The sequence below is a fragment of the Vidua macroura genome, chromosome 14 (genome assembly GCF_024509145.1).
Source record: "Vidua macroura isolate BioBank_ID:100142 chromosome 14, ASM2450914v1, whole genome shotgun sequence".
Taxonomy (NCBI): domain Eukaryota; kingdom Metazoa; phylum Chordata; class Aves; order Passeriformes; family Viduidae; genus Vidua; species Vidua macroura.
Genome location: NC_071584.1, coordinates 13,482,578 through 13,499,485, shown reverse-complemented (window position 1 = coordinate 13,499,485; position 16,908 = coordinate 13,482,578).

The following is a 16,908-nucleotide window of genomic DNA, read 5'->3' as shown; positions in this document are numbered from 1 at the left end:
CTAGGAGCCAGCCAGCCCAGTGCTGGATTGTGCCCTTAGCTAGTAGGCAAATTCATCACCCTGTGATTCATCCTGAAATGGGGAAAACAGCTGAACTTTCATATGACAGGAGAGTGGGCAGCTTTGGATTGTTAAAAATCACTGTTGCATAGACAGCACGTGAAGCCAAGTGAATATGCTCACTTCATACTCCCCCTGCCAGTCTGTTCCCCAGCCTTGTGCTGCTAAAGGTCACTGGGTGTTTAGCAAAACTTAGAAAAATCTTGCTACACCATGTTTTTCTTTCAAGCTACTCTACTGTCATCGCAAAGCCCAGTTGGGGGAGACTGCCTAGGAGTTGGTTATAATTTCTCTGTGCCATCTCTCTCCTTGTGGCGCAGGGAAGCATGAGTGGAGCTGTGCATGGAGCTGTCTGGCTCTGCTTTATGGGCACAAATGGGGCTTTAGAAGCCACTTCTGTCCTATGCTGGAACAAAATGAGAAATACACTGACATTTCTGAGAGCTAGGGAGAGGGGCTGGCCAACTCCAGAATGGCTAGGAGGCTGGTGAGTGGGATGTGAACCCAAAATGAGCAACATCTATTCACTCCTCTAAAGAAGGATGCTTCTGCTTGGAGAAAAGTGTGATGTGGTGCTTCTCTCTTCCTCCCCCTCTTCTGATGCTGTCCATCCTGCCTGACACCAAGGTCAAGGGAGAAGACCCTATCCTAGAGGCTTTATTGCAAAGATGATTTTGCAAAATGTTAATTTATTGTGTTTTTGATGAGGTGAGTGTGGGAGACACAGGGCATATTGTCTGCAGAAGGCTGTCTTGTTTTGTCTGTACCTGACTTGCCATCCAGGGTGTCCTAGTCCCTCTATTTTAAAATGCTCCTGAATGCTCTATTTTATGTTTTTCTGCTGTTTAGAACTCACCTTCTTCATTGAAAGGCACAGCCACCCGTGGACTGTTCTCCCCTTTCTGGAGGCTCTTACTATGAGCTGTGCTAAAGATTTAGGAGTGTTTAAAGCTAAGGATGAAATTCAGACTTTCAAAAAAGATTCTGAAGAGATGATGATTATTTATTTCTTAGTAGAAGTACATAAGGCATGTAAGTTAGCATGTAATTAGTAAGTATTAGTACTTACTAATACTAATTACTATTACCAATTAGTTAATTGCCCCTTATAAGCAGCAGGGGGTTTGACATTGAACAGTGACCTGCTAGCATTCCTGCCTTTCCCAGAGCATCCTCACCTCTCAAAAAGCAAAAGTGTTTTCCTTTTTGTAGAGTTTGGTAAAATGCCCATCTGTAAGAGTTTAGCAATGTTGCTGATGTTTTTGACAGAATAGAAAAACCTCAGTGTTCCCACATATAGAAAATTATTTCCAGCTAATGGTGGCAGGTGTAAATAAGATGCAGAATTTTCCCCAGGGTATTTCATGCCACAGCTAAATGTTTTTGAGCCATGAAGAATCTGCATTCAGCTAGAAACAGGACTGCATGCTCCCCTGGGACAGCACAGATTGTGACCATCCCAATTCCTTCTTGGAACAAGCCTCCTTTACCCCACTGTGCCAAGGGCTCACCTCCCACCCAGGCTCTGTGTCAGCGAAGAAGCTCAGGGGTACAGGGCTGCTCCCTCCCTGCCAGGCTGAGCAGGCACAGGGGGATCAGGCACTGAGGGTGTGAGCAGAGCTCAGATCAGCCATGGCTGTGCCCCTCTGGGGCTGGGGTTTCACAGCAGCAAGGTCACCCTGTGTTTGCAGCTCTGCACAGAGCAATCTCCTGTGCTGTTGAGGCGAGATGAAATTCAGAGCTGCTCCCTTCTGCCTTCAGCTCATTGAAGTAAGCCTGAAGGGTGGAAGCCAAATGAAGCAAAGGCAAACAAAACATTTTGCATGAATATTTTTGTAAGCTCTTATGGGGCTGAGGGCAGCATGTCCCATATTCCTTAGATAATTGGGCCCTGAGCAATTACAGTGTGGGCACAATCTGAAAGCTGTGCTGGGTTAGCTCAGCTGAAATATACAACAAAGGGAGATGGGTAGGGTACTCTGAAAGCAAAAGGGAGGCTCATTTTTGTATTGATTTGGGCTGAGCTGTGCTCCCTGCTGCTTGCTGTTATCTTGCCCTCATAAATATCTGCATACAGAAGCCAGTGTTTTGGGGAAACACTGTGAGCCTTTTCCTGAGACTCCTCTGTGATGAAGGTGGGGTAGGCAAAACTGAAACCTGCCAGAGTGATTCTGCTTGATCTCCCACGTCTCTTGAACTTGTGCTCAGGTAGGTCTGCGACTGCAGACACAGTATCTGCACAGAGGAGCCTGCACAGCTCAGAGCAAAAGCCCTTTTGCCACCAAAGGGAGCAGACTGGGGCTGTAGCCGTTGTGTGGGAGGAGATGAAATGCAAAACTCCCACACTGGCATGTGGAAAGGCAGGTAATGGCCCTGCTGAAGGAGCTGGGTATCGACTGCTGAAGGAAATGGGCTTCCCATTTGCATGAAATATCTTTTTTTCTATGTGTGCCAATTGGGGGCTGGTAAAGCCATGGATTATATTTAGCAAAATTGTATGCTCCTTACCTAGGTCTCTTCATTCTCTACCTCCCCTTTTTGACATTAAAATTAAAGCAAAGTAGGATCTTTTATATTACTGAATAGGAAAGCTGCAATTAACTAGTCCATCATGATTACTTTTATACCTGAGATCATTAAAGGTAAGGCAAATTCACAGCTGCTCCTGTGATATGCTGCCATGCTATTGAGGGTATAGATACATTTTGAACATTTTCCTATGAGAGTGTCAGTTTCACTGAAAGTTCCTGCAGCCATAGGCTGCCTTCTAAGCCAGGAGCTTCTATTCTCTCTCTGTCTCTATCCCTAATTGTTCAACACTACATCAGCAGTTTGGTATTTAATTATAGGGCCCTTTTTGTTTTATTAAGGATCACAACCTTTTTGGTCTGGATCATCATGAAAATATATTTGGTGCAATATCACTTCTGCTAATTACAGACTTTAAAAAACGTCTTTTGTTTGTGTTACTACAGAGTTAAACGCCCTCTGGTTAGAAGACAGTCTTGGCATTTCTGTTCAGTAAAGGCTGTTTAGATTTATTAAGTCATGCAAAACTAACAAACAAGATTAAATAGAATAAATGAAAAAAAATCCACTCTGAAAAGCCCTGTTACTCCTACAAGTAGTGGGAGAACTCATAGGATATGTGGTTAATTTTAGAAGATGGCAGTTTCGTGATCTTTTTTATGGTACCTGGGGCTCTTCTATCTGTGTCTTTCAGCTGCTCTCTTAATATTAAAAAAAAAAAAAAAAAGCCCACCTCTGAAGAGGACAAGAGTTTCTCTCTTTGGCTCAGGGCTGTGTTTTTAGGGCAGCAGGGACAGGATCAGCAAGGGCTCAGCAGTGCACAAAGATGGGCACCATTGAGGTTCTCTGACACAGGCGGCTGCATTTGCTAATAGTGGCCATCAAATGTTAACTAGGTCATAAAAATGTCTGTGAGTTGGCCATAATTAGTCTCCTAATGATCTGCTGTTTCAGTCCCTTCTCCAGTGGCTTCACAAAGGTTGTGTTTATGAACTCATGTCAGGGTTAGCAATCATTTTGTTCTGAGTGATGGTAATGGCTGTGGGCTGTGAAACTGTTCTTCCATTTTTTAGGGGTTATTTTGGTCAAACATTTCCTTGTCATTTGGCATGAAATGGTGGTGTGCAGAATGGCTTAGGCTGCACACAGAAAACTACACTGTTCCTCTTGGGGCTAAGCAGCAGTAGGATAGTAGTCAGATATATTTTTACAGCTCTTTCTTACCTCTGTTTCCCCGGATTTATAAATCACAGCATTTGCTTTTGAACACTTGCAGCTAAATAAAACCCACCACAACAGCTTTCCTATGCTGTGGAAAGCTGTTCTGAAATTTTTGCAACCTGGCTTAAAATTCTTAGCAACCAAAAACCCAAGTGAATGTGGTAGAGACAGCATTTCCTAGGCATAAGGCAACATGGGAATGTCTACAGAGCCAAAGGCAAGGAACTTCTTATTTAGAGAGGCATTGCACGTTAATAAATATTTGCTAAACAAGTCTTTCCCTGGGCATTTCCCCTCCTGCCTTCTGGCAGGGAGTGCTGTGTGGTGATGCAGGGGACCACAGGATGTGTTGTGCCTGTTTGCAGGGCTCCCTGGGTCCTTGGAGCTCCCCCATCCTCCCGGTGAAGCCTTGGCCCTGTAGCTGATTCTCCATGTGGGATTTGCTGTAGCAATGCAGAACAGCTGCCTGCAGCTCGGCCCCATCTCCCTGCTCCCAAACAGATTTTGTGTGGCCAGAAGGGAAGGAGAGCTCATATGGTGACACCCTCGTGAGGTTTGCTGTGGAGCTGACTGTCCCTGGACGGAGTGGCTAAACCCCACTGTGGGGCAGCCTGAATTTGAGCACCTGGGCTCAACTTTGCAATTTGGGCAGGAGCCCAAGAGGTGGAATTGAAGCTCCCTAACTACTGTTATGAAAGGGGCTGTGCAATTTCACAAAGGGCAACTGAGGACAAAGATATTGTCCTGTTGTAGATCACTGCTGTGCACAACATTTTGTTCTTTCTGCAAAGTTTTCATATATATTGAATGCTTTTACAGACATAAGGTAGGATGTGACAACTCATCCCTCTACTGCTGCTCCTGCTGCCTGGCTTGGGGCAGCATTGTTCTTCAGCAATTTGAGCCGTTCCAGAGGCTGCCCCAAAATCCAGCCTTCTGCACCCAGCATGCTCCTGGGTACCTGTGCATGGCTCAGCCGTGCTGCTCTCCCGTTGGGATCTGTGACCAGGCTCTCCTCCTTCTCTCCCTCTCTCTCCCTCCCACCTTGCCTCACAGAGGGAGACTTCTGCAAATTGAAATAGTTGCAGATCAAACTTGGAATCCAGTGAAAGCACTGGGAGTCTTTCTGCTGACTGCCTGACTCCTGCCTGCTTTGGGCTGCTCCAGGGAACTCTTGGTTTCCACCCTCATTGCATCTTTCTTGGCTTGGCCCCTGCAGGGCTGCTGTAAGCAGACTTTAATGAAGCATGAGCTTGATTTAGGCAGAGGCCATGTCCCTCTGCTCTGGAGCAAGGAGAGGAAGCCTTGCTGTGACTGCCTATGCAGTCCAGGTGGAGGACAAAGTACCACCTATCCTGCAGAAGAGGGAGAATTTAAAAAAAAACCCCAAGCTCCTTGGCTCATTGAATTCAGTAGCATTTGTTCTTGTGATTGTCTAGATTTGGAGCTTGTGTAGATTCCTGAGGGAAAGTAAATTAAACTCTGGGAAAAAAAAAAAGCCATTCTTTAGAATGGCTCATAAAAATATCTTCTAACAGGAGTGCAATTTCTGCCTTTGTGTCCTCTGGAGCTAAATGATCAGCCATATTATGTGCTGTGCTTCGTTACCCAAGAACATTGCAGCAACGAGCTGGAATAATGAGTGCAAAGCTTCATTCAGAGAGTAGCTGAGCTCCTCAGAGCTTCAAAAGACCAGGTTTATTAATGACAAATACGGAAAAATCCTTATTTAAGAAATGTATATCTTCTAGGATGGTTCTGAAAATTACAGCTAAATCAGCTGAGATGTCAAACATAAAAAGAGTCTGTGTGATTCCCACTAATACCCTCTGAACTGTGTCTGTCTTGGCTGCCCTTCCTGGCAGTCAGCATTTCACAGTTCTCATTTCCAAACAGCCAGCTTTGGCTTTATGTGGGAGATGTCTCCACTAGCAGTGGGAACAGAAATAACTCTCATTCTAGCAGCAAAAAATGTAAAGAATGTAATCAACTTTGCAAGCTTTAAAATCCTTTCTGGACGGGTGAAATGGTAGAACCCATCAAACTATTCTCATCTCTCTTAGCTTCTTAACACTGGTTTTGGAGCAGCATGTAATCCACAATATCAATTTCCACTGCACGAGGCTGCCAGGCTGCCTTGTGCACGTGAGCTATTGTGTACAGAAAGATTCAGTTTGCCCTTATCTCCCATGTCTCCTCTGAGCCAAAATATTGGCATCAATTTTAAAAAAAATGCATTTTATCTTTGCAGAAATGAATTTAGATGTATGTTTAAATGAATTCTTGTAAGTCATCTTCCATGAAAGACTTTGAAGCGTATCACGAGCTAACTGGCTTTGTTCCTTTTCTTCAGATAAACTGACATTAAGAAACTTCAGGCTTCACACTGACAGATCTTGTGACATTTGTGCTTTCTCACTGAGCATTGTGGACATAACTTTGTCCCTTCCGGGATTAGTTCTACTGTACCAAATCACTCAAAGATTATCACTTGTACCTTGTGTCCAGTATGACTTCTAATTCCCTGGTCTATAATTCCCACAAAGTACTTGCTTTAACTTCTGAGGTATTCTGTATAATGTTGTTTTAAGTCCTCAAAGCAATTTAGCAAGCCTTGCTGCCTTCACAGTATTAATGTTCTCTCAATGTTGCATTCTGATGAGAAACCCTATTTTAAATAAATAAGCTCACAACACTGGGTATGCATTTTGATCATACTAATACTGATCTCTCATGCATTAATATGAATGAGCAGGATTAGCATGGCAAAATTTGCAATTTCTCTAAGTGCTGGAAATCTGAATCAGACTAAAAGTGTTAAAATTTTGCCTTGGCTTGTTCATCCTTAAAGGGTGTTTTTCTAAGTAGAGCCAAGCATATAAATGCAGTCAAAGGCCAAGAGCATGAAATATAATTTAGAAGTTGAAATTTTCATTATATAAGTCAGAGATGTGATAATTTGCTGACATTTTTTCATTCTTATTTTCCTAAAAGGTTGGGTTTGGAGTTGTTGGTGGGGGAAATTGTTTAGGTTTTGTAAATTTTGTTGCTGACGGTGGTTTTGCTTTTTTTTTTGTTTTAATTGAAACACATATCAGGCGCTGGCAGGGTTGGAGTGTGGGATGCATGTGGATGGTTCAGCCTGGAGATAAAGAGATGGAGCAGAAATTAATTTCCACCTTCACCTACCTGAAGTGTGGGGCATAAGGAAAGAGGAGCAAGGTTCATCTGGAAGATACAAACTGAAGGGCCACGAGGGACCTTCTTACCTCGTTCATTTCGTGGGTCTATGAATCAAGCAGGCATTTGTGTGCTGTGCAGTGGCTCTAGATGTCCTTCTAGTGTGACCTACAAAGCATCAGGAATGACAAATTGTCCATGTGCAGAGGCAGTGGGAAGGAGGATGTGCTGGGTGTGTTGTTCACAGCCAGACTGTGGTGGGGACAGGGCACTTGTGGTCTGTGAGCTTCTCCACCCCAGCCTGGAGAAGAGCTCCTGCAAGGACCTGGACTTTCATGTGTCTTGCTTTCATGGCTTGTGCATCCATTCAGATTATAAACCCCTTCCCAAAAGGAAATATCATCCAAACTTCTAGAAACTCAAGTTACAGATAGTCTTTTTTGCTTCTTCTCTTTAAAACATCCTTCTTTAAAACTCCGAGCAGCTGCAGTCTCCTTGCCCAAGCAACTTAATTGTCGACTCTCTGGTGAGCCAAGCTGTCCTCTTTAGGTCATTGCAATGAGGAAACAGCTTTGTCAGAGCATCATCTCTCCTGGGTGAACACCATGGCATTGACAGCTCAGAAATGGAATGGGCCTTGCCAGTGCAGCTGGGTGTGCATCACTGCACTTCCCACTGCCCTGACACTGATTTACCAGGGGTTTCTCTGGCACTTGGGAGTTAATGCATATGGAGCTGGAAATTGGAAGATACCACAAAGCGTATTTGCTCCCAGAACTCTCCTTTGGCTGATTTCTTCCCTTCTCCCTTTGAGCATACATTAACTTTTGTTATCAAATATACATCAAAGCATTGTATGTTGTTACCACCCACAAATACTCTCTATCATTATTAAACAAATGAGATGCAATCGCTGGATGAAGTTAGTGAGAGTTGCCTAGCTGGAGAGAAAGCAGGGGGGGAAAACTAGAAGTCTCTCCTTTTTCTGGGTTTTGGTTACTGTGCTGGGGACAGTGGATAATTAGGACATGGATTTCCTTGACATCCCATCTTAGACTGTGCTGTCAGAAAGCACACATCTCCCTCGGGCTCTGGAGCAGAAGTAGAAACACGGAGGAAGACGCTGGCTCTGCCAGAAGGGCTGGCTCTGCAGCAGGCTGGCTCTCTGCTCCCTGCCCAGGTGACTTTGACCTTTTACTTGATTTTTTTAGTAGTGATACTGCTTGTCTGCAGGGCTGGGGCTGATCCTGGAACTGAGGATATGCTGGGGAGACAGAGCTGTGCCACTTTTCCATGAGGGAGCAGAGTGCAGGGCATTTTAAATTACTGTCAGGGATACTGACTGTGTATCTTGTGTGGATGCCTGCTACCCCAGCAAGGGGCTGCAGATGCCTTAAATCAATATATTATTATTTCACCCCAACTGTGTCATTTTGACTTTCCACGTGTTTCTGCAGAACCAATTATATGCATATATATATGAATAAACTCAACTCCCTAGGCTGTTGCTGGGAGCTTAAGCTACTCGGAAATCCTATTTTCAGAAAGAAACAACACTGGAACAAGAAAATTCAGATGCTGAGATCTGTTCTGGTGCTTCCAAGGACCAGGAGTGTTGGTTCCTACAGAAGCAGTTTTGGGAGGCTCTAGGATGACACTGCTTATGCAGATCTACTAAACAGATTTCTCCCTCACTGATTTTCTCCGGTGCAGGAAGTGCTGCAGGCTTCTTTCCTGCTCTTGGAAGAATCAGCTGCTGAGAATGGCTGCTGTCCCCAAGCCCTGTTGCTTGCTCAGGAGCAGGCTGAAAGAGGTCTGTGAGGAGGAGGAGGGTGCACATGGGACATCTTGTCTTTCTGCCTTTCTGACAGTCTGTGTTGGTGCATTTGGGTTTTGCAGCAGCTCTTCTGGGTTCCAGGACTGCAGGGGAAGGGACAAGTGCTGCAGTCTCAGCAAAGCCACTCTGGATGCTGTGTAATTCTCCATAGAGAAGTTGAATACTCACAGGTGCTATGAAAATGCTGAAGGCATCAGCTATTTGTGATGTTGACCTCCTGTGATGTTGTGGTTTGACACTGGCCAAATGCCAGGCACCCATGAAAGCTGTTTGCTCACCTTCTGCTACAGTTGGGCAGAAGAGAGGGGGAAAAATTAACAAAGGGTCATAAGTTGAGATAAGGATGGGGAGAAAACACTCTAAGAGCAAAACAGGTTCAGATTTAAAGGTATAGGGTAAATTTATTATTTACAGAGTCAGAGGAGGATAATAAGAAGCAAAATAAGCCTTTAAAACACCCTCCCCCCAACCCTCAGCCCCTTCCTCTTCCCAGGGGCACCTCGCCACCCCTGGAAAAAACTGCCCGTGTGCTGTTTTGATTTTCCTCTTAAATGTGTCATCACAGAGGTGTTACCAACCTCTCTAACTGGGCCAGCAGCATGTCCATCTTCAGAGCCAGCAGAGATCGGCTCTGTCAGACATGGTGGAGGCTTCCAGCAGCTCCTCACAGAAGCCACTTCTGTGCAACCCCCACTGCCAAAAAAACCACACCAAACATGCTAAATCAACACTCATGATTTTGTAAGAAATACTTTGTGCTATTCCAGCATGCAGTGAAACACCAGGCTCCTCCACACAGGGTGGCAGCCAGGCTGCTGCCTGCAGAAAGGAACCTCTGTGTTTGAAGGTTCCCTGGCAACCAAGGTGGCATATCTGATCCCCTTTTCTTTTTGATATTAATTTAACTTTGCAGTTAAAGGGAAATGCTGGGAAATGCACAATGTGAGGCATTAATGGGTTAGGCAGTGGGATTTATTTGCTTGCTATAGCGGCAGGGGGCTCAGTCTGCAGGCACAGGGAGGTTTCCCCAGTTTCTTTCATGATGGTCAGAATTCAGTGCTGCATTTCGCTGGCATTTGGGGACTGGGGACCTCCAGCACTGGTTGAGTTAGCAGGTGGTTTTGTGCTCACAGCCCATGCAGTGAGAAGTCAGGCATCTATAAAGTTTTTGGAGGAATGGAGGTACAGCAAAGATCCTGCATTGCCTCTGGGCTGACCTTTGCAATCCATGACTTTGGCAGAAATCCCGTGGGAGAAAATTCTCACTTTTGCAGTGGAGAATAACCCCACTGCAGAGAAGGTAATGCTGACCCCGTGCCTCCATCCCTCCTTCCCTCTCTGCTGACTCAGTCACACCAGACTGTCTCCACATTTCCTGGCAAAGGGCACAAAGGGCACATTTACAGCTGCTGTGGGGACAAGCCAAGCCTGCAGCGATGCAGATTTACCAGCCAGGGTGGCAGGGCTCTTCCCAAACCCTTGGGTCTCTTAGAAGAGTTGCTCCACATCCTCAGGAGGATCCATAATCATGAAGAAAACTTTGCTGGTGCAAGCCCAGCTTCTCAGTGGACTGCTGTCTCTGAGTTATGCAGCTTGTTCCTCCTCTCCCCTTGTCAGGACAACCATAACCTTGACTGCTTGTTATGGGGAGTGTGTGTGTGACCACACAGCCAGAAAAAGGCAATTTGGGATGCTGTTATTCAGAGAGCACTGTGTGAACTCAGGAAATTGGACCATGGGGTGAGAAAGTAAAGCCTTTGCTCAGTGGGAAGCAATGAGGGATATGGCTTAAGGAAAGAGGGAAAACAGGTAAAGAGTCTGTTATTTCCTGATGCTGAATTCCTGCTGAAGAAGCAGAGCTGAGAGCATGAAAAGTGCTCATAACCAGGTGCAAAAACTTCCCAGTTCTTTGCTTTTCTGGAGACTGTCTAATTCACTAATGACATGAGGGCAGGGGAAAACACTCTGCCTTTCCCTAAGCTGAGATGGGTTTTGTGATACTTGATTGTAATTTTCAACTGCTCTAAATATTAGTGATATTTGGAGGTAAGATGGTAACATTTTTCAATAGAGGATTTTTAGACAGCAAACTGTAAAAAATAGCATATTCTTAACTTGGGACTAATATGAATTGACAGATAAAATTTGCCAAACCCTGGAATTTATGAGCACTGCTAAGACATATACAAGCTGGAAGCATCCTTGAGAATTGCAATTATACTGTCACCCTCCCCTTCTTAGAAGGGCTGTGTGTGCCCAGGTATTGACAGCAGTTTAGTAGAGGAAGAAATTGCCATTTTGATGCTACACTGACATCTGAGGAAGAAGTGAAACAGGGTGCTGAAGGTGCCCAGGACAAGGAAAGCAGGAGAGATGCAAAGTGTGCTGGTGTCTGTAGGTGCTTTGCTGTACTTTTTCCTCCTAATCAAGGCTGTTGTTGGTTTGCTTCAGGCTGGGATTGAGGGTTTGTGTTATATGAAGAGGAGAGTGAATGTCTCTGGATTATAGCATATAATGTGAGTGGAGAACATGCAAGGTCACACAGGGACACTGCAGCAGAAACCAGGATAAAGCTGTGGTCTCCTCAATCCCAGCACTACTCCCAACAGCAAGGAATGTGGGGGGAAAAGGACACAGAGATTTTCAAGTCAATTGAAATTATCCAGCTGCTTATGCACTGGGCTTCATTGCATGAAGGGTTTCTACACCCCAGTATAACCAGTGTGAAGCTCAAAGGAGCAGCAGCCTGGGCCATCTCCCTTTTTTACTGGGCTTAACAGCAGTAAAAACTTCCCAACAAGAAAAGGGATTTGCATGATGAAACCTTAAACAGCTCCAATTCTTCACCTGGAGGGATGCACTGGGTTGTAATGAGATCTAAGTTTAAAAAAATCCAGTTTATACTTAAATTTAATTTTAATTAAAATGTGCTTTTCAGATTTCTACTGATAACTCTCAGGTACATTATGAAACACTGGAAAGGGCACTCATTTTGAGCACTTTTATATTTTCAATCATGCTGACAAATTCTCCCAAGTTGTTATTGAATGGGTTCATAAAAGTAGCCACCTACACAAACGTGAGATCTAAATCTCATCTGCTGGAGAGACTGGAAAAAATATTCCTGATCTGAATGGGAACAGCTTTGTGCAGGTAGAGGAACTGCTGCTCTGGGAAGCACATAGCTCAATGCCTGCTCACAGGTAATGATTTTCTCCCAGGGCTTTTTGGATTATGAACTCAATCAACGTATGTGATGTTGGCAAGAATTTTAGTCTGAATATGGTCACCCAAACGTGATTTTGCTATGTCTCCTATGTGGGTTTTCAGAGGTGCTTTTTAGAGGTATGAATTTATTGGTTGCTGTCTGTACAAACTGCATCAGCTCTGGTGGGAAGGTTTGCCAGCAGAGCAATCTACCTCTGATGGTACCTGGTAGAGATGAGATAAAGCACAGGAAGCAGTTAAGGATGGACTCATTTTCCTCCACTACTTATAAACTAATGCCAGTATCCCATGAGGATCTCACATGATTTCAGTTCATGAGCTCACATGGCATTAACCACAGAACCTTTCACCATGTCACCCATACATACCACAGGAAGAACAGCCCTCTTAATCAGCCATTATTCCATAGGAACCCACAGCCTGCCTGTTCAAGACAGTGGATATATTCTTTTTCTGTCTTCAGCACTTCAATTAGACTATTGGAAGGCCTATAGGAGACAGTTCTCCTGTGGAGGAGCAGATATTTATTCTCAGAGAAGCTGTCCCCAGTTGTCTTAAGTAACTGGCAAAAATAACCTACTCAGTTACTCTCTCATCATTGCATTTCAGGAGGATTTCATTAATCTGTGATATCAGGCTCTAAACATAACTCGATTATCAAGGCAGAAATAATGTCCTGTTCCAAATAATGTCCATTACACTTCTGAATGTAAAATCTAAAGCTGCTGAGAGATAAGGGACATGTGGTAATTATGTAGTGAATCTCTTTGCTACTGGAAAGATTTTCTTGTTGGGTTTGGGAGAGGAAATGTTTGTTTAGCTCCTTTGATCTGCAGATGCTGAGTTGTCTTCAAGCAGGAACAGCCATTTCTAGTTCCTTTAGAATTTCAAGAAGTATTTGATCCAGAATGGCACTAGAGATAATTCTCTGTGTTTGAAAGGGTAGATAATGCATCACATGCAGTAGGAGACTCCACTGTTGTTCCCTGAAGGATTGGACAAAGCTATCAGGACATCATCGAGGAATTTGAGAACAGGCATTGAAACATATTTGTTCTGTCACTTTTGAGCAATATTTGATGAAGCTTGTTTGATTTGATTGTTTCACTACTGTGTGAGCTCGTTTATCTGATTATGGTATTGGCCACTTTCTCATTGTATTGAATTTTAATAGTCCCAAGATTAATTAGATGTGCATAGAGAGCAGCTGTGAGAGATGTGAACCTTTTGTTCTGGATTTTTTTCTACTGCTTTGAGAAGAAAGAGATGAGAGATAACTGAGTGCAATCAAAGTGCAGTCATGCTCTTGATTAACATTGTAATGAGTTAAAAATCTGAAAGTTTTGCAGGGAATATCTGCACTTGATATTAGGGCTCTGAATTGACTAGAGAGAAAGACCGTGTTTGGATTTTGCTTTATTATTTATAAACATGGATGAATGTTTTAATAACAAAATTTTTATTTTTTTAAGTAGGAAAATCAGTAAATAATAAGCAAACAGACAAACCAGGAAGGTATGTTGGTTTTACTGCTGTTGCATTAACCCCAAAAGGGAAAGTTTTGTCTCCACTTACAACTATTTTGCAGCTGGATTTGCTCTAGTTCTCTTAATGTGCACCCAGTTCAATGCATGTGCGTGTAGTTTAATGTTTCATGGAGATGCAGACTGAAAAGGGTTTTTTTTTTTAATCTGGGGATCAGGACCTTCTCTTTAAAAAATTCAGTTTAGGTGGATACTTTCAACAGGAGCACATAGAGGAGGTGTGGTGCAGGCAGGAGAGTACAGACCTGGGGTGGAAGTGGCTGGGGATGTAAGGGAGTCTGTTGTACCTTGTCTTTTTTTTACAAAAAGCCTATTTTTTTCTTATTTAGCTGTTAAAATAATGAAAAAAAATCTCCCAGGCTAAAACTGGTAAGAAAATAATGAGAATTTAATGAAGATTTTTCTGGTAGGTCCTCATGCTTCAATGAAAATTTTATTACCAGTTAACATTTGAAAGTACCTGTTTTCACACTGAGTGAAAATTATGTCTAACATTATGTATAAAAAAATGAAACAACAAAAGAAAAAGAGCATTTTAATGCCTATTACTTGTGAATACTCTGTTTACTTGCCAAAGGTAACACACAGCATAGAGAACTGCAAGTGATCTCTTATCTACATTTTATGTAATTATATGCTTTTACTTTAATTTTTAAACAGAATAACCTTAAAAAAAAATCTTTTAAGCCTGTGGGATGGCACAAACACAATAGCAACAAATCTTTATGAGCTTACAAAATATGTATTTGCTGTTCTAGAAGTTTATGCTTCTAGATTTAAGTATCTCCATTCCAAAATACGTCCTGTATAAAACTCTGAATTCCACCGGTGCATCTGGAAGTTTGTAATGGTTTCCTTACAACCACCTGTCAGTTTTAGCTTCTTAAATTTCACTTAGCAGCACTGCTGAGAATCATAAAAATAGTAGACTAGAAAGTTACTAAACTTATTTTGTCATGCAAGGGAAGCTATTATTTTCAACATCTGGAGAAAATCTGTCCTGGCTACAATTACTGCCTCAAAAATGGTGATAATTTTTTAAAATGGAAAAGTAGGTTGATTTATTTTTGTTGTTGTTCCCTACAATTTCAGTGCCCATAAATCCCAAGGGGTTTCTTGGGGGACAGATCCATCCTTTTCCAGCAGAGACTTGGGGAGGGCAGGAGCGAGGATTTGGGCTCAAGAAAACCACACCAGAGCTGAGATGAGGATGCCCTGTCTGTAAGGCTCTGAAAGGCCCCTGTTACTCTTCCCTTTCATCAGGCAGAGAGAACAGATCATTTGAGCTCTGTAATCTGTTGCTGCTGATAGCTGACCTAATTTCTGAGTGCAGAAATGGCTTAGTAGCAATCCCATCTCTTTGATAAAGGAGGTGAATAGAAGTGGTGTGTCGTTGAATGGCCTCTGCCAAGAAGGTCAGCAAGTTCTTAAGGGAAAATGTTTGATAGATGCTACTAAATGTATAAGGCTTCTGCCTATTGCTTATTGACAGATTCTAAAATGAAATTATTTTCTCTCAAGCTTGAAGGTCATTTCCAATACGTGTCTTGGCACTAAACTCAGGATCACTATAAATTAAATGCCAAGAGTAGAATCTAAAATCTTGAAAATCTTCACATGCTGCAATTACAAAAAACAAACCAAAGAAGGGAGCACATTGAACGAGACTCACAAATGTCAGAATACAACTTCAGGACATAGCCACATCCATGACTAAGGCTTTACTCTGTGCATGCTCATATTGCACAGCTGATAGACAGAGAGGCAAATTGAACTTCACTGACATCCTTTATCTATTTAAAATAATTGCTTCCAATACATTGCAGGGGAAAGCAAAGCGGATGTATAATTAGACATATCCCTCGGTGGAAAGTCAGTCTATAGGCTTGGATGTCTCTTTATTTTTAACATCCCCAATGCCATCTGGAGGTTATTCTAACCCCCAAAAGTAAGACAGCTCTAAAACAGCTTCAACAGGGCTGGGCCCTGAGGTTCAATTATCATGCCTGGTGTCACATCATAACTCATTAATTTTCAGAAATATAGAGTTTTAATGTAATACAGCAGGCATAAATGTTTTTGCCATTTGATAGGGGGAGGGATTAGAACACAATGGGAACAGAGATGTGCTTGGAGTGGCCTTTTTGGACCCATGGATAAGATGTCTGCTCATTAAGGGAGCAGCCAACTGCTGGCCATGGCTGATTGCATTGCCTTGTCTCTGGGAGGTATTTTTCTCTGATTCTACAAGCTGTAAAAATAACCCCTGTGAGTCTGGGTTCAGACTTCCTGCCGCATTTGCACATTCCATTAGCGAAATAAGAAATTTGCTATTACACTACAGAAGGTAAGATAGGGTGATGCATTTTGCTGTAGTGTATGTGTATACACTTCTAGAGCCTGCCCCACAAAATTACCAGTGGCTTTCTCTCTGTGTCTATTCTACTGGCCCCTAAACATCCTTTTACCCTGCTACCCATTCCAAAGGAAACTGGAATATGCTGAATTTAATCGTACTGTGTTGGATTTGGGAAGCCCTAAGAGATATTTGGAGATCCCCTGTTTCTTGGCTCTGTCCCTGATACCTCCACAAAGATGTAGTCTCCTTTCCCCCTGCTTCTGCAGCTCCCTGTAGATGCTCAATGCACTCAGCAGTAATGGGCATGGGACAGATGGCCTGAGGGACAGGGTCAGTCCAGTGCATGTCACCCAGGGGTCTGTTCTCAGCCTTCCTGCCCTTGTGCCTCCTGGATGGTGTTTCTAGCAAAGAGCCTTTAGAGCTGCAGCATTCATGGGTCAGCTCACCTTCCTTTCCAATGAGACTGGTGACTTGGAAAGCCCTTATCAAGAGTGATGATGCATTCTGGAAGATGGATAGAGAAATTCTTGCTATGCATAACGCATGTTTCCCCCCAGGAACAAAGCCTAAAGTAATTCTAATAGAATGCCAATGATAGAGATGCAATGGAAGTTCCCACCTTGAATTCCGATCCATAGTGCCATTTAGCAGCTGGAGACTCCTGGAAGAGGGGAGGCTGGAATTTCCTGGTGGATGTTATGCTGAATGCTGCCAGGATGGCATTTTTGGACAAGATGGCCATAGTGCAGTGCCTCAGCTGGCTGTGTGACTGGATTCAACCCTCTTGGACCTGCAACCTCCTCTGGTGCTGTTCAGTGGCTGTATCCAAGCTCCTCTCTGATTTACCAAAACCTACCTGCCTCTTACAGGCAGACTTTGAAAAAGGGTCCCTCCAAGCAAAGACTGTCAGCATAGGTGTTTATGTGTACAAATACACTCAGGACTACTTC